This window comes from Micromys minutus (assembly GCF_963924665.1).
Source record: "Micromys minutus genome assembly, contig: SCAFFOLD_112, whole genome shotgun sequence".
Taxonomy (NCBI): domain Eukaryota; kingdom Metazoa; phylum Chordata; class Mammalia; order Rodentia; family Muridae; genus Micromys; species Micromys minutus.
Window position 1 is genome coordinate 107,890 of NW_027667875.1, and position 25,611 is coordinate 133,500.

The following is a 25,611-nucleotide window of genomic DNA, read 5'->3' on the forward strand; positions in this document are numbered from 1 at the left end:
ATGTGTTGGTGTGTAAGTATGTGAATATATTTGTGTGTGTTTTGTTCAGCATCCTGGGGCCTGGCTTTAGTTGGGGCCTGTGGATTTGTCTGATGCACAGATGGCAAGTCATGATAGTGATGAGTCCATGGAGGCCTACACTGATCAACAGAGAGCTTTCTCCATGTGTTTACCTTAGTGGCACATAGAAGTCTTCTAGAGGATAAGGTATTATAAAGCCTCTTCCCTGTAAGACTAGCTATGTCCTCTAGAAATTCATGGAATAATAGGAACCAAGGATAAAGACATCCTGCAATAAAAACAAGAGAAATGTCATCAGAACTATCTGTTGGACCAAAGCCAGTGGTACAGAATGGTAGAACCTTCTTACAGAATTAGTCTCTTCCTTCAGGATTACCTGAGGAGTTCTTGAACTTTAGCTCCTTCCATTTGGTCCCCTGGCTCTGCTGTCCTGTGTCCAAGATAATAAGTTTAATCAGCACTAATAAGACTCAGTTTGATGGAACAAGGGTGTGGCATATACTGGGCCGGGTTAGTAGAGGATACAGCCTGATTTCACATAGTTCTTGAATCCTGAGTTCAGAGAGTTATTTGTTCCTTCGGGCCATGCTCTAATATATGCTGAACACTGAATTTCACTTGCTTAAATCACAACCTGAGATGAAAATAATGGACATGGAGAAAATGACCCACTTGATAATTAATGCCATAAAGTAGTTCAAGGAGATAACAGAAGAGAACAATTTCTACCAGTGAGTCCTACAGAGTTGAGACCCCAGTACTAGGGAGGGAATACTTCTGTCCTGTTAGACCTATGAACATATATCTATACTGTCTGCCTCTTAACAGGAAACCTGCCTGGAGGCTCAGGCCTTTCATTTTTACCTCTTGTACTCAGTTGACTTACGTGTGAAGAGTGTATAAGAACAATATTTATTCTTCAAAATTTAGGATCCTCTGGACAGAAAAGTTATGCATCATGATGGGAATATCAATCAACCCTGAACTTCTAGGGCTATGACAGGAGATTTAAAATTTTGTGATCCATGAGAAACACATGGAAAGATTATAACTTTTGAGTTTTCTCTCATCTCTCAGATGGGATTTGCTGATGGTTTTAGTATACCAGGATCATGTGCTCCCATACAGTCTATTTCCTTTTCCTTCATGCACATAAACCCTCTTAGTGTCAGGATTTTTATAAATACTTTGATTCATGTGTAATGGGGTTGGTCTCTGGATTTGACCAGCCTCTAATTGGTGCTGTGTCTCTAATTGGGGATGTCTGGGGATCATGTCCCTTGCAGGGATAATGGTACTTGGAAGATTATCAGGCAAATAAATGCTGGCTGGGATTTATTTGTTGTTCAGCATGAGACACTGCCACCTCCTACGTAAATGTACTCAAGTGAAGTACAAAGTAAGAACCTTGCTGAACGAGATCAGAAAACTGCTGCTGGAGCAGAGTGAACTGCAAGCAGCCATTGAGGAGGCAAGGAGGTTCTGTGAGGAGGCCAGAAAGAACACCTCTGTCCCAACTGCCAAGCAGCAGCAGGTAGGATTATATATCAGGGGATTGCTAACCTCATGTCTAACCATAAACATACATAAATCCACTGCATTGACCTATGTCTCACCCAACACTACATTAAGTTTGAAGCCTATGTGGGAGCTCCTCTTTAGAATAGCACAGAGCTTTGAAGGATGAAGTAAAGTAAATTTTTTTTACAGGGATCATGCAAGTTCAGGAAGAAAGTAGCTTGCAAGGATGAGAGCTAATGAAAATGCCAAATAAATGGTTCTCATTGTCCTCATTTGGTGGGTTTGTTCTTTCTCCCCTCTTTTCTCTGTATGTCAAGATGCTTTGTGTATCTTAAGTCACTCTGACAGAGCCTGAGTAGCAGCTTGTTAGTCTTGTTATCTTGAATGCTACTGGAGAGTTGGCCTTGTCTCTGAAGCTTGTCCCTCCTGTGGGCCTTTGGGCTTAGGAGTTAGAGTGCTCCTGGGTGCTCAGTTCTCTGGGGGCATGTTGTGGGTCCAAATGATAGTGGGACATTTCTAGCTATGGTTGCAGATGGAGAACAAAAGGTAAGTTATTTTCTTATCTTTCTGCTGTATCTACTTTAAGTCTTTTAGCATCATCCCAATTATTATTATTAATTATAGTTACTATTTTTTAAGAACTCTTACTTGTGTAAGCAGGTTGTTAATTTCAGGTTTGTTATATTCATAGTTTATTTTCCCTTAGAATTTTAATGACCAATGAGAAGGATACAGCGGGTACTGAGGGGATGGAGAAGGAGCAGGGCATTTACAAAGCTGGGATCCTATTGTCTAGGCATTTCTTAGGCACTGCAGATATGGGCTCACAAATGCATCTTTGCATTCAGATGACATATACTGTTTGTAAAATCAGAATTACCTTTATTTTTGTTTTTTCTTTAAGATATGAAGTAGTTGTTCCTTCTTGGGGCAAACATTATTTTCAGTTTTTTTTTTTCAGCACTTCATTTTTACTTTGAATTTTTTAAGATGACTTCCTTGTGATGTACAAACTGTGATTCCTCATGCTCATACTGAATCTCCTTTACAGTCTTGACAGCAGGTTGATTCAAACTTAGGGATCTCTGAGTGAGTGTGCAGTGAAACCACAAAACTGAACACATTCATGTGTAGAAAGAAGAAAACTCATGTGGAAGTTCAAAGCTGCCATGATCATATTTCACAGGACAGACAGAATAGCAAAATTTCTTGCCTGTTATAGACAGAGTGGAGGTATCTGCTGGCAGGAGTATGTAAGCTGAGCAGATTGGTAGACTTACAGTAGCAGCGGGAAAGTGAGTAATGTCAAGAGAAGGGTTAAATACAAATAACTCAGGTCTTCCAGAGTGATCAGGCAAAGGAGATCTGAAAAAAATTCTTGGTTTGTGACATGAGACAGCCACTGATTATTTGTAAGACCCCAGTTTAAGGTAATTATCATTTCATAAAAGATTAGTAGTACAGGAAGTATGTATGACTCTCCAGAAGTAGAGGGTAAGGTGAGATGTAAAAAAGAAGTAAAGAAAACCTCGAGAATCATGTTTCTTGAAACCCATCAAGAATTCTGATGATGAAAACAGCAAAAGAGAGTGAGTGCAGGTGAAATGGAGAGGGATTAACAAGGAGGCCCCAATCATAAGACTGCTTAACGTTTTAGTACCAAAAGTTAGCACCATAACAGAATGCACCTCAAGATGTCCAGAGTATCCTTGAATAATTGTATAAAGTATACAGAAACAGTAGAAATAAAATGTGGAAATGTCAAATATATAACAAAGTTACAATAAGAGCAATATAAAACACATCAAAACAATAAAATTAGGAAGACAATATTTATAGATTTTCTTATGTAATATATATACATTATCACATACATTAATAACATTAATAAAAGTACAACAATCAAATTAGATTTTTGTGTTTGAAAAAATGAAATTAAAGACATCAACTTTTACTCACTGAGTAGAAACACAGTATATACACTCTGTATATGATTGCAATTAAAATAGGAATCTTTCTGGTCATCATTTATGGCAATGTAAAAGTAACTAATGCTTTACAAACCACAAATGCCAGATATGTCCCAGCATCCTTCAAACTCTCGGGGTACTTTCTGAAGATGAAAAAAATTTAATTAAAAAAAGGGGTAATCTCGCTTTAACATCCCGCATAAAAGGGTACTATTTTAAGATTAAATAAAACTTTGCAGTTAATAAAAACGCACTTCACATTTTTAACCCTAAATTCTCTCTTGTTTGGCCCCTCAGTCTCCTCATTCCTTCTAGTTGAGGTCCTTCAATTCATAGGCATTCTCTTTCAGAGAAGTCTCAAATTTTCTGCGCTCCCTTCTAGAGTAAATTGTCCCTTATTATCTGTATTTAATCATGTGCTTTGTCTTCTTACAGGATGTTGTATAACTGTTTACGCAGCTTCAGGACCATGCATCCTACTGCATTTATATCAGATTGAATGGGATTATCATTTTAACGACTGCAGATGATCTCCAGAGAACACTGAAATAAAATAACAAGGAAAAAGTTTAAGAACATGGATTCTTTGACAAAAAAAAAAAAAAAGACCTGGAAAATCCCTAAGAATCTGAGTGTGATATGAGACATAGTACAAGGGCTATTATCACAGAGTCTAATTGTGAAACAACTTAGAATACTAACAAAGAGGAAACAAATCGAGTCCATCCTGAAGCAGGGGAGTCAATAAACTATCCAGAGACGAATGGTGGGATAAGAAAATAGAAGGGAATAGTGGTAGTTTGTCAGATCTTGAAGTCAGCCTTTGCTCATACAGAAAAGGGGGAGAGCACACACTGAGCTGTCATCTTTAAACTCTCCATTATATTGTAGGAACAACTGCACTTGATTAAGTTGCTTACATGCCTTTTACCCCTAGCACTTCTCACTCTGCTACTGTGTGTCATGGTGGCAGATTTTCTCAGGGGTTCTTATTTTCAGCTGTCATGACACTGTCTTGCTTTTCTGCCTGGTTGTTATCATCTCAACTAAGTCACCCTCATCTACCACAAGACCCCTAGTTGAAATTTAAGCCTAATTTTGAGGTAGCAAGAGAGTGGAAACAATCTATGATGTTACAGATGAAGCTTTTGGAAGGCAATATGGGTTGGATGATGTCATCAGAATAAATTCTAATGTGTCTATGGTATGATCTGATCTAGTCAAATTCCTGGCCTATCCATTCTTCCTTCTATAAATTCATGGGATGTTCTTTTTCTTGTAGTCATTAACTAAAAAAAAATATAATGATCTACCCAGACATGGGACTAAAACCTAATGTCTCCTAGTCTCTATGTGGAAACCAGCTTCTTACTCTGGAGTCACTGGGTCACCTGGAGACTGAAATTCAACTTTCTGAAGAATTGTACAGGACTTCTCACAGGGCTGTATCACTTACTACCACCAGCAAAATCTAAGGCCCAAATTGTCATGAAGCCAATTTTAACTCAATGTGAACCCATATGGAATAAAACCAGTGACTGAGTGCTCCAGGTACAGTGCACTAAACTGTCCTGGACCTCATGTGGCTAAAATTGAACACACACACACACACACATGCAAAAAAACATACAGTTGTGTATATGAGCATACAGAGAAGCAAAAGAAGAGACACAGACTCACAATCTCTCATAAAAGTATCCACACCCACAAAACCCCACATAGGCACACATATCTACACATACTTAACATGGGTACACACATGCTCTCCCACACCTGCACTTAAGCATGTATGTGCATGCATGTGCATTTATACACACAAAGCATATTGTACAAAGACCTACACACATGTCAGGCACGCAGGCATGTATACACACACAAGCATATTCACATGTATATAAACACACAACGAGGGAGACTAACACCCACACACATAGAACCACAGAAATACATGAGAACACACCACAAATAAAAGCACAAACAGCAAAAACAAGACACACAGAGAGACACAGCCACACAATCCCTCCATTACCCCGAAATGCCAGAAAGAAGACTGGCTTGTTGCAGCAACCATTCTGCTGAAGGAGAAGGTACTGGGTCCTCTGATATGTCTACAAGGTTCTTAGACTCAGCCAGGCTCTGCTGCCCTGGCTTGAAAGTTATTTCCAAAATAAAATTTATGTCCAAAAAATAACGTCAGTCCAAGTACAGACAGAAGAAGGAAAACAGAAAGTAAAATACTGATGCATCCCGGTAAAGAATTCCCAAGTCCACACAGACACAACACGTACCGAAACAAAAACCTTAGGTGTCCCTGCCATGACCACCCAAGTCCACAGAAAACAAACAAAACAAATAAGACCAAAACAAAATGTCCTACATGTTATTTCCACAAAAGACTGATACTTCCCATACCAGGTGGCAGCTCAATCCAAGCTGCCGCTGGGTTAAGAAGGACCATGCTCAATCCTGTGTCCCAGCTGGATTCTGGAGCATCCTCCAGATTCCCATGGCCTGTGAAGTCCCAGCACGTCTGTACATCACAACAACCACCTACGGTCTCTCTGAGACCCTAATACCTCTCACGAAGGGACTCTCACCTCTTGATAGTAGATACTATCACAAAGGGACTCAAACCCCTCAAACCTTGGTCTCCCAAACAGACAGTGGAAGCAGACAACAAAGAACAGAGACAACAGAAAACAGAAAATACACAAATATAGAAAATAAACAGACCTGCTCAAGCAAACCTCTGATCTCGCCAATTGTGGGTCTGGGGGAAGCGCTATTCCCTGCCAATGCACCAAAAATGTAAGACCCCCAAGTCAAAGGGATACAAATCAAAAAGGAAGAAGTCAAAATATCACTATATTATAAACAGTATACTTAAGTGACCCCAAAAATTCCACCAGATAACTCCTACAGCTGATAAACAATTCAGCAAAGTATCTGGATATAAAATTAACTCAAACAAATCAGTAGCCTTCCTCTACTCAAAGGATAAAAAGGCTGAGAAAGAAATTAGACAATCTACACCCTTCCCAAAAGTAACAAAGACAAATGATATGTACAACAAGAATTTCAAGTCTCTGAAGAGGGAAGTTGAAGAAGACCTCAGAAGATGAAAAGATCTCCCATGCTCATGGATTGGAAAAATCAACAGTGTAAAAATGGCCATCTTGCCTAAAGCAATCTCCAGTTTCAATGCAATCCCCATCAAAATTTCATCTCAATTCTTCATAGAGTTGGAAACAGCAATTTGCAAATTCACATGGAATAACAAGAAAATAAAAAAAAAAAAACAGGATAGCAAAAACTATTCTCATCAATAAAAAATCTTCCTGCTGAATCACCATTACTGACCTCAAAGTGTATTACAGATCGATTGTGATTAAAAACTGCATGGTATTTGTACAGAGACCAAAAGGTAGGTCAATGGAATAGAATTGAAGACCCAAGAAATGAACCCAAACACCTATGGTCACTTGTTCTTTGACAAAGGAGCTAAAAAAAATTCAAAGAAAAAAAGACAGCCTCTTCAACAAATGGTGCTGGTTCAAGTGAGAGTCAGCCTGCAAAAAAATAAAACTGATCCTTTCTTCACTCCGTGTACAAAGCTCAAGTCCAAGTGGATTAAAGACCTACACATAAAACCAGCTACACTGAAATTATTAGAAGAGAAAGTAGGGAAGAGCTTAGAACATATAGGCACAGGGAAAAACTTCCTAAACAAAACACCAATAGCTTATTCTCTAAGATAAAGAATCAATAAATGGGACCCCATGCAATTGCAAAGTTTCTGTAAGGCTAAAGACACTGTCAAGAGGACAAAACGGCAACCAACAGATTGGGAAAAGATCTTTACAAGTCCTACATCTGATAGAGAGCTAGTATCATATATATATATACATATATATATATATATATATATATATATATATATATATATATATATATATATATAAAACTCATGAAGTTGGACTCTAGAGAATCAAAGAAACCTATTAAAAATTGGGTACAAAGCTAAAAAATTAACTTTCAACTGAGGAATATCAAATGGCTGAGAAGCACCTAAAGAAATGCTCAACATCTCTAGTCATCAGGGAAATGCAAATCAAAACAACTCACACCAGTCAAAATGGCTAAGATCAAAAACTCAGGTGATAGCAGAGGCTGGTGAGGATGTGGAGAATAAAGAACACTGCTCCACTGTGGGTGGAGTTGTACACTGGTACAACCACTCTGGAAATCAGTCTGGTGGTTCCTCATAAACTTGTACATAGTACCACCTGAGGACCCAGCTATACCACTCCTGGTTATATACCCAATAAATGCTCCAACATCTCACAAGGCCATATGTTCCAACATGTTCGTTGCATCCTTATTTATAATAGCCAGAAGCTGGAAAGAATTCAGATGTTCTTCCACAGAGAAAAGGATACATATATTGTGGTACATTTTCACAATGGAGTATTACTCAGCTATTAGAAACAATGACTTTATGAAATCCCTAGGCAAATTGAATGAACTTGAAGCTATCATGCTGAGTGAGATAACTCAGTCACAAAAAACATTTCAAGGTATGTGGATACTAGCCCAAAGGCCTCAAAATACCAATGAAACAATTTAAAGAAATTATGAAGTTCAAACAGAAAAAGAGCAGAAGGTGGATGCCTCGGTCCTCCTAAAAGGGAGAACAAAATACTCATGGGAAGAAGTAATGGGACAAATCGAGGAGCAGGGATTGGAGAAAAGATCGTCCAGAGACTGCCTCACCTGGAAATCCATCCCATATGCAGCCATTAAACCCATGCACTATTGCTGATGCCAAGTAGTGCTTACTGGCAGGAATCTGATATGGATGCCTCCCCAGAGGTTCTGCCTGAGCCATACTGATCGAGAGGAAAATGCTTGCAGCTAACCATTAGACTGAAGATGGGGACCCCGATGAAGGTCGATGAAGGAGCTAGAGAAAAAACTGAAAGAGCTTAAACTATTTGCAACCTCATGAAAAGAACAAAATTATTAACTAACAAAAACCATCACAACTCCCATGGACTAAAGCACCAACAAATGAGCTTGCATCAAGAGACTCATGGCCCCAGGTGCATATGCAGAAGAGGAGAGCATTGTCTGGCATCAATGGGAGGAGAGACCTTTCTTCTAGCAAAGGCTCATTTTCCCAGTGTAAGGAAAAGCGAAGTCATTGAAGGGTGGAGAGGGTAGTTGGGAGAGAGATCACCTACATGGAGGTAATGGGAGGGGGAGGGGAGATGGAATAAAGGGAAATGGGATAACCTGAAATGTAAATACAAAAAAACATCCAATTAACAAGAGAAAATAGAGCTTTTAATTTCTTTTTATACCTGAAATATATTAAAATGACAATGCCTATTATTATCATCATTATTGTTATTATTATTAATTGCATTTTAACTGGAAGATCTACCATTAAGAACTATTATGTTACTTAAAATTATGTACATGGTAGTATAAATGAAGGACTCAGGCTAAATATATTTTCTTTCATAATATGCATTTAATATGTGAAAATCATAGAATTGACCTGCAAGACTTAATCTTTCTAAAAATATATTAAAATTGACTATCCATTAAGAATTAGAATTCACTTAGCTTCTCTATACCTACCTTCATAACTACAAAAAGCAATTTCAGCTTTTGAAGGATTCAATTCAAATGTTTTGTCTAGAATCTGGATTCTCCCTTACTGATGAATCTGGTATGTCTGCATTAAAATAAGATGTGATCATTGTTATATCCTTAAATTTTATCAAAGAAATGCAGTTTCTATTATTTTCATTAGCAAATGTTTATGTTCCAAACACCTTATGAATTGCCATTACTTTTATATTTTGTACAAAAAACTAATAAAATTGCCTTTTACTCTTCAGCAATAGTCAGATAAAAACATGTCAAAAACTCAAAAACTATCCTTTTCTAATAAATGTAAACCATCCTATGGCTTTGTAACACAGTACCTGGTGTAGGCAAGAATGAAAGTGGTGAGAGAACTGAACGTAGGAGAACTATGCAGCTCACTGTAATAGGAAAAACAGGAAAGAAGTTTCTTAATATAATTTATTTTTATTTCCTAAGAAACTTTCTATAGAACTTAAAACTAATATGTTAAAGAAATTTCAAGTTTCTGCCAGCCATTTGATTAAACAATATCTTATTGATCACCTTTAGAAACTTTATTTTTCTGTTCTTCATATCCAGAAATTAAGCTGGTGTAACTAGATAATCTCATCTAGACACCATATCCATCTATACATGCACACACATATATGCACATTATGTAAATATTTTTATATACCATGACACTTCATCTTAAAACTCAAGGTTTTTCTTTTATACACAGGTAAAAAACAGTCTAACAGAATTATTTTGTACCTGTCATGAAAGACTTGCACCTTCAGCTAAAAACATGAGTTCAATTATAATCAGTACTAAGTGCTTTACAGAACACAATCCCTGTATCAATAGAAAAACAGCTTACCGACATTTATAATATCCAAACCAAATTTGCAATCTCACACAGATGTATAAAAGTGCCCGGCCTACAGAGTCAACTGGTACATGACACCTGAACCACAAAGAGGTCGACTAATAATTGAAAAGTATATTAAAGCAAAATTTTAGTCATTGTCTTTGAATAATACTATTAGGTTAAAGATAATGTGTGCTTTTATACAACTTTTCCTACTACATTTAAAAACATACTACATTCCTAAAACACAATCTCAGTCATGTCTCTACAAACAACACTGTTAGTTAAACAAGACCCAAACCTATCACTTTAGCTGATTCCAAACAAAGCTATTCTGAGTACACTGCAATAGCATACAGCTAAAAAAAAAAAAAAAAAAAAAAAAAAAAAAAAAAAAAAAAAAAAAAAAAAAACAAACAAACTACACACTACCTCTTTTTCACTTAAGAGCCTCAATGCTCTATGAAAAACAGCCAAGTTAATACTGCACCACCAGAAAAACACAATACAATATCTAGCTTCAGTCAGTTGAGCATGAGACTATTATTCTCAGGGTCATGGGCACTAATTGTAAAAGGAATTAAACACTTCGGGTAGCCCATATAGAACACGCACAATCCAGGCATTTTACTAACAAGCTATAAGCCTAGATTGGGCAGGTTTAGAGCTTACTAACCTATTTCCCAGCCATAATGTCCCTTGTTACATACTGTTTTTCCAGGCCACGTGCTCAGGGTCCATCTCCTCACATGGTGGCTTCCTCCTCCCTTGTTCCCCCTTTCCTCTCTCCTGAGACCCTACACTCTATGCTCAATTCCCACCTTTCTCCCTCTACTGCCCAATCACACGCTCTATTCATGTACTGACCAGTTTTATCAGCAAGGTTCACACAGCGTCACCTGGGATACTTGAGGGTCTGCTTCTCAGGGGAAACTCTTGAAACCTTGGGAAGCTGGTATGTGGGTAGCATTTAAATACAAGCAACACCAGACAACAACTGTTCCCTTTCTGACCAATAAACATTGACATCTTTACGTAATGTACAACCTGTACAATTATTTTCAGATCCTAGCACCCATAGCTGTGGCTTTTGGTACAATGTATATGTCACATTCTTAAAAACTCAAGACAGAAAGTGAGCAGATTAGCCAATGTTTCTGCAACAGTCCACATCTAATCTGTAACAATTTAAGGACTGTCAGTAACAGACCAACAGAGAATACCACTAAACAATATCAAGGGTCAAAATATACTATATTCCAAAGTTACAACCATGAATTAAGCTTTAAAAGGAAGTCACATGACCTTTATATTTAAAGGACTTTTAAAGTAAGAGTCTCATTTGGAAATTACACAAAGTTCACCTTGAAAGTAAATTAACTGAGCATGGTCCATGTAACTCCAGTGCCCTCCCCTGAGAGGCAACAACATAATTTTCCTCTTCACTGGGCTAGCTGTGTTCCACGGTGGAGGGGTTCTCCACCAGAGGAGTGACCTACTCCATGTGAGATTCATGGAAATGCAGGGATACACTGTCCTCGCTGGGGGATAAATGAGACAGGCACATAAAGAGAGAGTGTGAAGGAATGGTTAGAAATCAGAGACAGCGAAAAAGGAATCATTGAGAATAAGTCTATGACTAATACAGTTTTTAAACTGTTGCTCTTTGGCATGAAAACTAAAGTTGCTAACAGGATAGAAAACATCTGCATCCTGGTAAACCAGGAAGGAGTAGAAGGCCCCAACCACGTGCAGAGGTCAAATAAGTCTGAATGAAATCATCAAAGAGATGATTCAGGAAACAGCTCACAAAGCAAGTCACAGATGGATCAGATGCCCTGGTTACATTGACCTCATTTTTGAATATAAGGAACAAAAAATCAGTTTCCAAAAAGCACTAAAGATGCCTCATCTAACATTAAAAGTCAAAATATTAGATCTGATTTTTATAAAGCTAGTATGTAGAAGTCAAAGATACTAACTTGTAAACTGATTCTTAGTACGACATTTAATTTTGGTGCTATGTCTAATAATGATCCAGAGAATGAGATATTGGGAAATGTAGAAGAAAGGCATGGGAAAACAATTTCTAAACACAGGATTGGCTATAAACTTACTAAAAAATGACCTAGTCATTTAATGTATAGCAAATATTCTTCCAGGCTCCAAATGGGTAAAAAAAAAAATCTTAAGTTATATATAAAAATGAATGTCATAAAGTTAAGGCAATAATATAGTATCAAGGTATTATAACCACTGTTTCTAAGGAAAGGAAAATCACGTTTTGTTAGTTTTCAGTAACAAGTGTAACTTAATCATTTCCTCTAATATTTGGCTTTTGGTACACCAGAACTAAAATGAAGAAGATATGAATTATAAAAAGATATTAAATATTATATAAATCCAGTGGCTACAAAGATGCAGATAATTATGTAAACAAAGAAAATACTCTGTTGAAAAACCATGTATGACCAGACAGTGATGGAAAGAAAGGAAATTAGTTTCCTGCTTCTTACAAAGAACAAGTGCTGACCAAGGTTAAAATTTAGACACAGACTGCTAAAACAAGCAGCTGACATAGACTCTACCCACCAGACTGAACAACAAAGGGACTTAAAAACACTACCAAACATGCACATCTGGATTTTTTTTCAATTTTGTCAGATGTTCACTAAGTATTTGCTTAGTGTTCAACATGTGAGAAGTACTGTATACTTCCTTCAGCCATACATTTCTTGCTTTCTAGAAATTTTTTAATCTTCTATCATTTTAGTAATACAAATACAGAACAAAAAAGCAACCTGCTACAAAGGTATGTTTAAGAAACTAACCATAGACAATGAAACAATGATTCAACAAGTTCCGGAATTTACCCTATGATCTACTGACAAAAATCACTAAGTCTCAAATTTTTCTGAAAACATTGAACAGGTAATAAAAGCCCTAGAAAACTTAAAAAACTATATACTTATAAAATATAAATGTTTGTCTACAATTACCCTTCCTAATGCATACTGTGTAAGCAGATGATTGTAACCAAGAAAGAATAATTCCAGAAAAGAAATCCAGATGACTAGACTCTGTTTTGCCTCATCAGAGTCTTTTGTAAAATAATCCCAGTCTTTTATATCTGACAAAACAGGGAACAGAAGTACCTGGGGTAAATTCAAACTCTAGATCCTTCCTACTGGACTATATGTCTTTCATTTAGTTAATGTTTTTCTAAATAATGTTTTTTTAAAAAAATGCTTGTGGTTTTATAATTTATTCCACAGGAAACCAATGAGAAAGACTTGCAAATTTCTTTGGAATTGTAATGCAGTGTAGTAAAAAGAGATGAAGATCTTACTATTATAAAAAGACTGGTTTTCTAAGACAGCTATGAAAATACTTCCTTTAAGAAACAAGTTCACTCAAATGAGGCATTTCATAATCCTGGCATTTAGATTCTGGTCCCAATAGAGGTTGCGTCCTTCTAAAAATCAGGTTTTCCCTGCTCTCTACCCTTCCCTCGAAAATACTATTCTCCTGGTGCATCTCCCAAAGGCTGGGATTAGGTACCACTGTGGCTACCTTTAATTTTAAATTCTTAAAAATACTGAAGAACATAAACTTCGGTGTCTTTTCTGTGACACAAGCCAAATGGCTAACATCGAAGTAAATACTCAATACAATTCTTGCAAACCGAATCCCAAAACACACCAAAATAATCATTCATTAATGCAGGGATGGTTCGATATATGGAAATCCTTCAAAGTAATCTACTATATGAACAAACTCAAAGGAAAAAAACCACATGATCATTTCATTTGATACTGAGAAAGCATTTGACAAAATTCAATCCCCATCATGTTAAAAGTTTTGGAAACATCAGGAATCTAAGGCCCATACCTCAACTTAGTAAAAGCAATATACAGCAAACCAGTAGCCAACATCAAACTAAATGGAGAGAAACTTGAAGCAATTCCACTAAAATCAGAAACTAAACAAGGGTGCCTACTCTCCCCATACCTGTTCAATAGAGTGCAGGAAATCCTGGCCAGAACAATTAGACAGCAATAGGAAATCAAAGGGATAAAATTAGAAAGGAAGAAGTCAAAATATCACTATTTGCAGATGATATGATAGTATACTTAAGTGACCCCAAAATAACACCAGAGAATTCCTATAGCTGATAAACACCTTCATCAAAGTGGCTGGACATGAAATTAACAAGAAATCGGTAGCCTTCCTCTATTCAAAGGATAAAAAGCCTGAGAAAAAAATTAGGAAAATAATAACTGTAGGGAGCCATATTGGATTTGGGCCTGGCCGTTCTTGTGACTGTATAGCTCAGAGTGGCTACGTGACTGTGGGCTGTAGAGCCACAGATACTCAGCTCTACGATGACTGCCATAAAGTCATGAGATTGTTTGACAAAAGCCTCTCCCGATATGTTGGTGGCACAGGAAGACTCCGAGAACAACAATGGAATGTCCCCCTTCCCCTAAATCACAAACTGCTCTAGCCTGAGCAAGCACCAGATATCCCTGCCAGATGACCTTCTCACCCCATTCCCCCTAAGTGAGAGCATGGACTTTTCCCAGGGCCTTGGTGCCTACACAAGATAAGTTACAACTCCACTAATTACTGTAAATTCCAGGGCTCCGCAATTGGTGGTGCCCAGATGTCCCGTGAAAGCAGTTAAACCCTAAATCTTCTAGCTAACAACTGACAAGATACCTCTGTCTGTGTGCTCACCCTGTGTTCCATCCCCTTGTATAAAAGAAAGAACCTGTGTCAATTAAATGAGACCTTGACAACAGAACCTTGCTTGGTCTCCTTTCTCTCTCCACCCTCTTGATCCTCAGGTAGCGCCTCTTCGGGACTCTGAATAACTGGACCTGCGGGACGGGTCAAGTGGTGCCTGAACAGGCAATCCCCCCGAAGCACGGCCAACTACAACACTACAAAGACAGAAGATCCGCCGAAAAATTGAGGACTCTTCAGGCCGCATAGCTCATGCGTCACTGGAGAGGGAGGTAAGACAGGGCCCCCCAAAAAACTGTCGTCCCATTGTCATGGGGAAGGTATTGTTTCAGGAAGCTTGTTTCATAGGAGAAATCAAGCGTTCACTCAGGAAGAGAGGAATAAGAGTTAAGAAAAAAAGATTTAAGTTTTTTCAGTTCGTGTAAGAAGTTTGTCCGTGGGTCGTAAGCCATGGACCATATATGCATCCCACAACATGGAATAAGGTGAAATGAGAATTCAATAGTTTGCAAAAACAGGACCCTGAGTCCGTACCTCGCCCTGGCCCTTCATGGTGATTCCCATGCTCGATGATGTTTGCCCCCAAGACACAGCTCGATCTTTGTACCTTTCCCTTCCCTGAACAGCAGAGGTTCCCTGCTCTTTAGAGGCACTGCAGGACCCCTTTTGGCTTTCCCACTTCTAAAAAGAAAATGTGACAAAGAATCTTCATTGGAGAGTGTTTTTGAGGAGGCTGTCAACACTGGGGCCACCAGGGGAGGGGCAGCCACAGCCAGCCCTTTGCCACCTGCCTGCACTCAGAGACTCTCACAGGAGTCTGCTGCTGTTGCTACTGCCTGGAGAGAGGTAGCACCATCTGCCTGCCCTCAGAGACTCACACAGCACTAGTCCTGCCAGTCTGCCCCTGCTGGCCCTCCTTTATCACCTTGACAAAAAAAAAAGGTAAACTGTTTCAGGAGACGTCCTGTTTTTATAGTTCACACTGGAAAAATGTCTAGTTCTGGTTCTGGGTCCCTTCGAAAGAATATCAGGGTCCCTTCAACACATGTAGTTCTCTTCTCTTGTGTGTTTGTCTCTTGGCACGCCAAGCTATCTGTCCATCAATGAGTGTCAGTTTATGTCCATGTTTTCTTTGTTTAAATGTTACTCGTGTTTCTTGTTCAAAAGAGAACGTTAAGTGCTTGTCTCTTGATTCAGCTTTAACTAGAGTCTAAGAGGATAAAATTAAAGATAAAAAAAAAAAAAAAAAAAAAACCGGCATTTAGGGCCCTACACCTAAAGTTAATAGTTTAGCTCAGTTAAAGACTTGCTGGAAGCTGATTTTTAGGCTGCTCCTAGAAAAGGGTGCAGGCAGCTTATTCACTTGGAGCTGTTCTATTGCTTCTCCTAGAAAAATCTGTGTTTGTGGAGCACAACAGGTGACAAAGTTCCCATCTCTTAAAATTACATCTTAAAAAAGCAAAAAAATTTGTCTAGTTTAAATATATAAGATGTGTGGTTACTTCATGTCTGCTTTTGACTGATTTTAAAAGGCATAAATATGCTCTGCATTTCTTGGTGGTAAATTATTTGCTTATAAGTAATTGGGTATGATTCAAAAATTGCAATATTAGTAACAAAATTTTTTTTTAAAAACTAGTAACTTGGTTAATGTCACTCTAAACAACAAACAACACGTGGCATAAACCATCCCAGGAAAACAGGTTTCTAAAATACCTCTAAATTGGGTTATATTATATGTAATAAAATATGATTTAAGATAGTATTGCTGCATTGTAGTGTTTTTGTGTGCGGGAAACTAGCAGCCAAACTTCGTAGCATGAAGTTGATGTGTTCTGATGCACACTATGTGTTGATTTTGGAGAGACTAGATTGTTTAGGGGATAAGTTTTGCTTTCTAAACTTTTTCAAGAGTTCGTTGATAGACTAATTAAAATGTCTGAGAGTGTTCAGAACTGCTAATGTTAAAATGCTTTTGGTAAAAATGGGAATGCAGGCTCTTCCTACTGGAAGAAGATTTGGCCTTTCAGATGCTTATATTGGGTGCAAGCTATAAAAGCTGAGTTAGCCTTATGAGAGTCCTTTTATATAGACTGGGTAACTGCGTTACACAACAAATGTTTTACTGTGGTTACCTGCCTAATCAAGGTCTGGGAAAGCAAAATCAGGACTAAATTAGAGTTCACTGCAGTTACCCCTAGAAAAGGAAAAACAGATCTAAGATATTTTTAATTGGCAAGCCTGCACACCATTCAGAAAAAAATACTTTAAAATGCAATGTCCCTATATAGATTAATCAGCTTCTGAAAAAATGTTGGCCACTCAATAGCTAGTGCAGGAGCAATTGCAAGCTGGCCACATTAAGTAAGAATCAAACCGGTAAGAATAGCTTCAGCTTTGTGAAGGCTGTGGAATTTACAAAAGGGTTTATTGCTTCAGTTGCCATTCCAAAGAGTTATCATAGATTTTCAAAGATCATTTCCATATTATTCCTTTGCATCTGGCTTGTCTGCTTGTGGTTTTGAAGAGCCCCTTGAGACAATGGGTGTCTTTGGAAACCTTTGTCTCAGAGAATGGCTGATGGTCTTTCATTATTTTACTGCTATATAAATGGCAAGGGGCTGAAACTTAAAACCCTCAATGTTTACCTGCCAAATAATTGGGTTATCAGTCTTCCTAGCCAGATTGTGGCACAGAAAGTTCATAAAGATAATGTACTTTTCAAAAATTATCAGATGTTGGCTGACTAAAACCTCTTCTTAAGCTCACCACATGAGATACCAAACCTTAGTCTGCTGTTCTCCATAAATGCAAATTCTAGTCTCTCTGCAGTTAACTGAGAGGTGAAAAGTTTTGCAGAGAATATAGAGAAAGCAGTTAGTTAACAGCAGATATTATATAGAGTATAACCAATTATTGGCTGTCTGTATTTTTTGCATCATACCTACAGCAGTCCTTTTGGCAAAAGAAACCATTAATGTAAATTCATCTTTTTTCCTCTTCAAGAAAAGTTTTAGCCTCCTGTTATATAACCTTTGCTGTGTTAAAACAGAATTGCACGATAAAATATTAAAGATATATATATATATATAAAAGATAATGTCTTAACCTAAAAGAATATCTATTCCTTATTCCAAACAATTAAATAGGTTATTCCTAAGTACTGATATTTGGCCTATTGCATGTACAAACTTTGTCAGGCAAAATTGACAACTGATAATCACTATCCAAAAGACCAGTTGTTAATCCTATCCCTAATATGTGCTTTTTTATTTTCCTGTAAATTTATGTGTGCAGCCCATAGACAATGCAATTGCTATATTTATAGATGGTTCATCTATAAAAAATAATATATATAATTGGATCACATGTTCATTCTATTGAGTTTCCCCCTGCTACAGCAGATTGTTGGATTATGTGCTGTAGCCATTGTTTTTAAATGTTAAAAAATTAGTTAAACTTTAAATTTATATACTGATAGCCAATATATACATAGCTTATAGTTTGCAAATGCTTAAAATTGTTTCATTTTTAGATACTGCTAATTCTTGAGTTTTACAATTGCTTATACAAATACAACTTAATTTAAAAGAACATAATATCCCATACTTAGATATTTAAGATATACTAGGTTGCCTGGATCCCTTAACAAGGGCAATGCCACCACAAATTTGTATACCAGGTAGATTATAATCTGATTTTTTACCATCAAAATAGTAATGGCCTGAGACATTAATTTTAATATTTCTAGAAAATGTACATGGCAAATTATAAAGATTTGTCCTAAATATCCTCAGTCTCTTATGTTAACCCTCAAAAACTTAATTCTAACCAACTATGGCAAATATTTATTTAAATATTAACACCACTTTAAGCTTTCTAGTTACAATTACTTTAACAGAAAAAACAACTAAAGATATAATTTTTCATGGCCTATGTTATATTCCTATTGTTGGTGCTCCAAATCAGACTATAACAGATAATGGAACTAGCTATTACAGTCAGGCATTTGAGATCTTTGTTGACAAGTTAATATTACCTATATTATTAAAATTCCTAATAATTCATTATACAAATACTGTAAAATATTAAAACAATATTTTCATAAATTAAAAGAGGAGAGTTACACCCCCATATATTTGAATCATACACCTTTGTATTTTAAATAATTTTTAAATTTAGATGTCAAAAAATGTCTATGGCATCCTCATAAGTTGTAACTGGACAAACTTATGCCCAGGTGAAATAAAATGATCCCCATACTGGCATATGGATTTGTCCTTGTCAAGGGGACCAATTAATATGAAAAATAGGTTGTGTTTCTTTTTTCCCACAGGATGCTGCAAGAGCATGCTAGCTGCCAGGGTGGTTGGTGAGACATGCTGATGCTGACACAAAGAATCATCCTGACCTGTGAGCTTCCTGAGTGCCCTGACAATGGTGACCAAGAAGCTGCATTGGACATCTGTTCCTGACCCACCTTTGCTTGCCTTTAACCCGGATTGGACAAGCAGCTTTGCCTCAAGTTTTAGACCTTGTGGGACAGAAAACATGGGGACTGTAAAAACTGATTTAAAAAAAATAAGTCAATTACCAAAAAAGGTTATAATGACTTTTCTCTTAACTTTAATGAGTCCAGTTATTCTGACTCAAGAATGGACTGGTTTTGAAATTAACCTAATAGTAGAAATAATAGTCTTCATTGGGAGGACAGATTCTGGACATTTTTAAAGACATTTAAAAATTAATAATTGCCTTGTGAAGCCATATTTACATTAGATAAAATTGGGACTAGATCCAGACTTTAAATGTTTGGACATGTATTTAAGCTGCTAATCTTTTATTATTTGTTCATGCTAAATATTATATTAATACTTATTGTAAGTTGTATTGTACACTTTCCAATTGTGTTAATGTTGACTTGTTATATGTCGGTAATGGTGGTTTATCAACCAGCTTTTGTTCTATTGCTAGTGAATATTACAAAATCATGATATTCTAAAAGAAGGTTTGCAGATACTAAAAGTTAGTCAGGCTTTATACTGAAGCAAGAGAGTCCTGGGCTTGATTATTGTAGGCATAGTAGCCTTAATTGTATTAATAGCTAATATTATCTGCTTCTGCTATTGTCTTGACAGGAGTTTAGACAACTACTTTTGTTAAAAGGTTACTAAGGTCCTGAATACTCAAGGGGATTTAGATAGGCATTTAGAACAATGGATTGATATTCCTTATGCTATTCAAGTTATTAGAGAAGTGCTTCAAAGTCTAAGAGTAAGTAACCATTTCCAGTCATGCTAAGGACCAATAGAGTTGTGTTACTTCTAAGCTTTACAAGGATAGTCACATATCAGTAGAGGCTCAACTTCCATAATCTCCTAAAGTATTGTCATCCGGCATATACCCTTTATTCCCTGGGTTCTTGGGAGGAATGATAAACTGACCCAAGGTAGTCATACTCACTGACGGGCAACTTCCTATAGCCCCTGACCAACCTAAGACACGGAGCCTTGAGGACGACAAGGTAATCCTATGATGGGTAAGGCTTGGGTTCGAGAGTTCAGTCCTAAGACAGAGATGGGCTATATCCTGTATTACAGGCTGGTCAAATACTCCTCTGCCCAGTTTCTCCCCAGAGGCCCTAGCGGCCTTTTAAAAAAAGAAAAAAGGAGGAGATGTAGTGAGCCGTATTGTATTTGTGCTTGGCCATTCTTGTGACTGTATAGCTCAGAGTAGCTAGATGACTCTGGGCTGTATAGCCATAGATACTCAGCTCTAGGATGACTGCCATAAAGTCATGAGATTGTTTGACAAAGGCCTCTCCCGATATGTTGGCGGCACAGGAAGACTCTGAGAACAATCATGGAATGTCGCCCTCCCCTCAATCACAAACTGCTCTAGCCTGAGCAAGCACCAGATATCCCTGCCAGATGATCTCCTCACCCCATTCCCCCTAAGTGAGAGCATGGACTTTTCACAGGGCCTTGGTGCCTACACAAGATAAGTTACAACTCCGCTAATGACTGTGAATTCCGCGGCTTCACAATTGGTGGTGCCCAGATATCCCGTGAAGGCAGTTAAGCCCTAAATCTTCTAGCTAACAACTGACAAGATACCTCCATCTGTGTGCTCACCCCACATTACATCCCCTTGTATAAAAGAAAAAACCTGTGTCAATTAAATGAGACTTGGACACCAGAACCTTGCTTGGTCTCCTTTCTCTCTCCACCCCTTTGTCACTCAGGTAGCGCCTCTTCCGGACTCTGAATAACTGGACCTGCTGGACGGGTCAGACAACCTTCTCAATAGTCACAAACAATAAGAAATACCTTGGTGTGACCCTATCCAAGCAAGTGAAAAATCTGTATGACAAGAACTTCAAGTTTCTGAAGAAAGAAATTAAAGAAGATCTCAGTAGATGGAAAGATGTTTCATGCTCATGGATTAGAAAAATTAACATAGTAAAAATGGCCATCTTTCCAAAGTAATCTACATATTCAATGCAATCCCTATCAAAATTCCAACTCAATTCTTCACAGAGTTAGAAAGAGTAATTTGCAAATTTATTTGTAATGACAAAAACACCATGATAGTGAAAACTATTCTCAACAATAAAAGAACTTCCAGAGGAATCTCCATCACTAACTTCAAGCTGTATTACAGATCAATTATGATTTAAAAAAAAACCCATGGTATAGGGAGCCGTTTGTGCCACAGGCAAACATGGCGACGGCTTCCCGCCGAGAATTAAGCAAACAGAGCTGTTTCCCAGCCAAGAGACTTAATGCGCATGCGCCACATACATCATAGCCCACTCTCGGGGCATACTATTGAGTTACTGGAGGGCGCACCAATCAGGTAGCAACACAAGCCTCTTAGACATATATAGCAGTGCATTTTCTCCCCCACGTGGGAGAGGAAGATAGAGGAGAGATTGCGGGAGACCCCATGTGGAGGAATGGCGGAGAGATAACACGTGGAGAGAAACCCGGTAAGAGAGGTTGCGGAAGATCCCACGTGGAGAGAGACTCAGTAAAGGAGATTGCGGGAGATCCCGAGTAGACAGAGACTGGACAGAGAGATTGCATGTGGGGGACTGCGCATGAGAGGTCACCTAGACAGTAGAACCCGGTAGGGAGTCCCCAGTTCAAAGAGAAGTTTCCTGCTCAAGAAGTCCCCTGCTCAAAGTGCTGTACAATAAAGGTTATCCACAAAAGAATCTGTTTGTTTGTTGCACGCCTATTCCTAGCAGCGGGGAGCATGGGCTCGTGACACCATGGTATTTTTACAGAGACAGGCGGGCAGATCTATAGAACAGAATTGAAGACCCAGAAATAAACCCACACACCTATTGTCACTTGATCACTTGATGGACACAGTACTACTCAAGGACCCAGATATACCACTCCTAGGCATATAAGGAAAAGATACTCCAACATATAACAGAGATACATACCCCACTATGTTCATAGCAGCCTTGTTTGTAATAGCCAGAAGGTGGAAAAAACCCATATGTCCTTCAACATAGGAATGGATACAGAAAATGTGATACATTTACCCAATAGAGTACTACTCAGTTATTAAAAACAATGACTTTATGTAATTCTTAGGTAAGTGGATGGAACTAAAAAATATCATCCTGAGTGAGGTAACCCATCCACAACAGAACACACATGGTATGCACTCACTTAAAAATGGATATTAACCCAAACACTCAGATTACACAAGAAACAGTTCACAGACCACATGAAGCTCAAGAAGTTGGGAGACCAAAAAGTGATGCTTCAGTTCTTCTTAGAAGGGTGAACAAAATACCCACAAGAGGAAATCCAGAGACCAAATTTGGAGCAGAGACTGAAGGAAACGCCATCCAGAGACTGAGGGGATCCATCCTATATACTGTCACCAAACTCACACAATAATGTGAATGCCAAGAAGTGCATGCTGACAGGTCCCTGATATAGCTGTCTCCTGAGAGGCTCTGCCAGAGCCTGAGAAATACAGACATGAGGTGCTCTCAACCAACCACTGGGCTGAGAATGGTGTCCCCAATGAAGGAGTTAAAAAAAAGAGTGAAGGAGCTGAAGGGGTTTGCAACCCCACAGGAAGAACAATACTATCAATCAACCAGAACCCCTAGAGCTCCCAGAGACTAAACCCCCTACCAAAGAATTCACATGGAGGGAACCATGGTTGCAGCAATATATGTAGCACAGGATGCCCTTATCAGGCATCAAGGAGATGAGTGGTATTTGGCCTGTGAACTTTCAATATGCCAGTGTAGGGGAATGCCAGGATAGGGAAATGCCTGGGAGTTGGTGGTTGTGGGAAACACTTTAATGGGGGAAAGTGGATGGGAGGTGGGAAATGGGGATTGCAGGGGGGAAACTGGGAAAGGGGATAATATTTGAAATATAAGTAAAGAAAATATCCAATAAAAATGAAATGTAAATATAAGAAATATTCAAAAAATTTAATAAATAGAAAATAGGTGAGAAATTAAACAATAGTAATTCATTTGACTACTCATTTAAGAGCACCTTATACTTACCATGGTTTCTGCAGTGAAGAGCCAATAAGAAAATCCTTACTGATGGTGTAATGAAGAGGGTAGACAAGTACGACACTGAGAAAGAGGCAAAAAATATGGATATAGATCAGAAGTGCAGCACTCGCCTATCATTCAAAAGGCTGTGGGTTTGGTGTCAGTGCTGAAGGAACAACACAATACTACGCAAACCCAAATTGTCCAAAGGTGAAGAAGACACCTCCCAAGTAGTGGAAGTTAGTGAAGTATCAGAAGAGAACAAAATTTACAAAGATCTGCTACTTCTTGCCAAATGGGAGTCTGTTCCCTCTGAGAGCAATCTGTCTTTAGCCTCAAAACACAATACAAATATGGTGGATCATGCCTGTTGTCCAGAAAACTGAGACTGGAGGAGAGCCAAAAGTTCGAGGCAAGGTTAGGCTACATGGGGCGGGGGGTCCAGTTCAAGGCCAGCAAAGGCCACAGAATAAGAAATTATCTTTTTTATGAGAGAGGAGAGCAATGCAAATGAACTCAAGGTGAAGATTTTCAGCTACATAAGCAATGGGGCTTCCTTAAGCACAGAGCTATCAACATGTGTCCCTGCTACTTGACAACTTCTACTGTAAGGCCAAATACAAGGCAAGTGATAGAGACAAACACTAAACACATTTATCAGCACTTGCATTGATACTCGTTGCCCTAATCAGGGTTATTATCACTGTGATGAAACACTGACTAGAATCAAGTTGCAGAGAAAAGAGCTTATTTGCCTTATACTTCCACTTCATAGTCCACCATTGAAGGAACTTGGGACAAGAAGTCAAACAGGACAGCAAGCTAGAAGCAGGAGCTGATGCAGAGGTCAGTGAGTACTTCTGCTTACTGGCTTCCTCAGCTTGTTTTTTTAAACAGCCCAGGACCAGCAGGCTGGGGTGGCCACACCCAAACAGCCTGAGCCCTCCTGTTATCAGTCACTAAAAAAAATACCCTAAAAGCTTGATTGCACTCTGAACTTATAAGGAGACATTTTCTCAACCGAGGTCTGTTCTGGATGATGATCATAGCTTATGTTGAGGTGACATAAACCTGGATATCACACTCAGATATACACATTCATATTTCACTGAGACAAACAAGAATCTGGCTTCACATACTCAAATGTTATAAGTGAAATATATTAAATTTCCATTAACTGTACATGTAATTGGGTAGTCACAAGTGTTTCAAGCACCCAGGTCTAACACAGAGAGAACCTGTTTCAAATTAAAAAACAAAAACAACAAACAAGCAAAATAAAAAAAAATGAGGGGGGAGTCAAAGACTGAAATACTTCAGAGCAAAGAGAACATAATACTCTTGCAGACGACCAGAGTTTGACCAAAGCAAACAGGTCTAGCAGCTCATGGCCACCTCTAACACCAGCTCCACAGCTCAGGCACACTGTCTACATGCCAGCGCCTTGATTCTCATGTGTGCATACCCATCACCATCAAACAGCTGCCACATACACATGCATATTATTAGAATAAAAAGAAAAATATTTAACAGAAAAAATTCTGAAAATTCAGAATCAAACTCGGAACATAAGGATGACAAAATTCTCAAAGACAAAACCATCATTTTACCACACTGATAGCAACAAGAACCATGAAGTATATTGGAATTAACTACAAAACATTTGTAAGATCAGTAATATGGTGTTAAATAAGAAGCCAAGTAAAACTCTATTTTTATAATCTATAATGCATCACGACATAAAAGCTTAAATTTCTGAAAATCCATAACAATCACCAAAAAAGAAACAGTTTACCAATGTCTCTGTGGTCTTATCTGCAGAAAGGTGTTCCATTCAAAGAGACTGGTCTGTTTATTTAAATAAAACTATCTCACAGGAGGAGGGCAATAACCTGACAGAATAGTCCAAAAAATAATGAGCCGTTTGCTTCCTGTTCCAAGCAGCCTTTGCAATTAGAATGTGTCCTCTTTACTATGTTGACTCATTAGGAAGCAATGTCTCTGCATTGACAAGTCGTCAATTATAAAGTTAGATTGTAAGCAAAAGCGAACTTGTTTTGAGGTGACTTGGTTTAATAAGCTGATTCCATGGTGCTTGCTCATCTCAGGTAAAGTGAGAAACAGTTTCTTAAACTCAGTATACAGAATTAATCAACCTACAGCTTCACTGTATTCTGCAACATTAACAGAAAAACTATCAATAATGATTTAAAAAACTGAAGTTTAAAAATGAATAAGGCATGAACTCATAAATCTAAACACACTTATGCCCATTATTTGGAGAATGTCCTTAAAAT

At 38.0% G+C, this 25,611-nt stretch overlaps 1 pseudogene across 1 annotated transcript in view; it reads left to right on the forward strand.

Annotated features, from left to right (window-relative positions):
• The first annotated feature begins 1,372 nt into the window (after positions 1–1,372).
• LOC308416106 (eukaryotic translation initiation factor 4E transporter-like) overlaps positions 1,373–25,611 on the forward strand; it is a 40,151-nt pseudogene continuing 15,912 nt past the window's right edge. Inside the window, exon 1 of the transcript in view lies at positions 1,373–1,555. The product of the transcript in view is annotated as a eukaryotic translation initiation factor 4E transporter-like (transcript). The remainder of the gene's footprint in view (positions 1,556–25,611) is intronic.